Below are 1,584 nucleotides of genomic sequence, written 5' to 3' on the forward strand. Positions count from 1 at the left end.
GGCCTCTGCCCGCGGGGCCACGCTGCCGCGGGTGTTTGGTGTGCTGGAGGGGGGTGTGCAGCTGGCGGTGAAAGGGTGCTGGAGGTGTCACACCAGTGCACAAAGGGAGGGCTACTGGCTTTTTATTGTCAAAGTTTGCGTGTTTGTGTTTGGTTATAGGGATATGTGCTCACCTATCAACCTAAGTTTAGTGTGTTCAGAGCAGGTTGCCAGCGTGGAATAACAAACACTTACCTGGTAAGAGCTGCTTGTGTGAACTTGCAGGAAATAAAGGTTATTTTATACTGTGTGGATTATTAGAGAGTGCAAGTACGTACTGACTGGTGTGGTCATGACAACTGAAGGGTAACGAAATCTCCCCCCTTACTTTACCTCCTTCGGCAGTGGTGGTCTTTGTAACTGCATTACCTTGGTAATGCTTTCCAAATGTGTGGGCTGTAGCAGGAAGGAAAATAATTCAAATAAATTCAGATTTCTTTTCACAACTTGAGAGGTGACAGGGCCACAGGAAAAAGGGGCAGCTTCATGAAAGAAGGCTGGGGGACACTGACTGAATGTTTAGGCCCAAATCTTGTGAACCCACCTCTATGTTAACATCTATTCTACTATCAAAGTGCATTTATATCAAAAAGTTCAGTGAGGCCCTCAAGATCATGCAGCCAGAGGCAACCTTTTTGCCCAGATCAGCCCATTAGTGTCTGTACTGCAGGCGTTAACTCCCTGAAGTGCCACTTTAAGGTTTTTAATTACCACTTTTTCCCTAGTTACCACTTTGTCCCCTCTGAATTTTGCATTGATTGATTTCAGTAATGGTGTGGTCATGCCTGAAGGGTGTACCATATCAGTATAAGGAAGTCTAAATCAACAAGAGAGATCTGTAACATATCGAAGGGTAAATAAAATTCATCCTTTACTTCCAGTGAGTTTCGTGTTTTCTCCTTCATGCAGGAGTGCCATGTCCCATTGCTAAGGAGTACAGACAGCATGGAGGAATATTTTCAGAGGTACTAGAAATACTAAAAAATGAAAATACTGCTTTTGTGTAACTGGAAGAAAAAAAAACCCTAGCAGAGGGAGAGGGACTCCATTCCCTTGACAGAGACCACTTTTTTCAGAAACTGAGTGGGGACGGTGCTACTCCCTCTCCCCCTTCCCCTGTGTGCTTCCAGGCACAGGTGGTGGCTCTTGGCCTCCCTCACCAAGCAGGAACCGCTAATTTTGCATTTGGGGGTCTTGCTTTGGTGTACTGGGGGTGTGATTGTGTGATTTGTGCCAAATATGAGGTACACGAAGCAGATGTTTGTTGCGTTCACAGCTTTTTTGCGAGCTGCCTCTGCAGTGCCAGAGAGCAGCTGGGACAAGCAATGAGATCTGCACAGTGGTATGGCCTTCTTCACAAGACCACCTTCAGCCCCTCGGTCCTACCTTGGCTATAACTCTCACTCCAAGATTATTTTTGTCTTGCCTGTGGAAAGAAAGAAAAAAAAAAAGACCAAAATCACCATGTGAGGTGACGCTTGTTTGCGTTCCTGCAGCAGAGGCCTTATCTCCTGATTGACTCCTATGCCTGACATCTGTGGGAAA

The sequence above is a fragment of the Cariama cristata genome, unplaced genomic scaffold (genome assembly GCF_000690535.1).
Source record: "Cariama cristata isolate BGI_N322 unplaced genomic scaffold, ASM69053v1 scaffold19722, whole genome shotgun sequence".
Classification (NCBI taxonomy): Eukaryota; Metazoa; Chordata; class Aves; order Cariamiformes; family Cariamidae; genus Cariama; species Cariama cristata.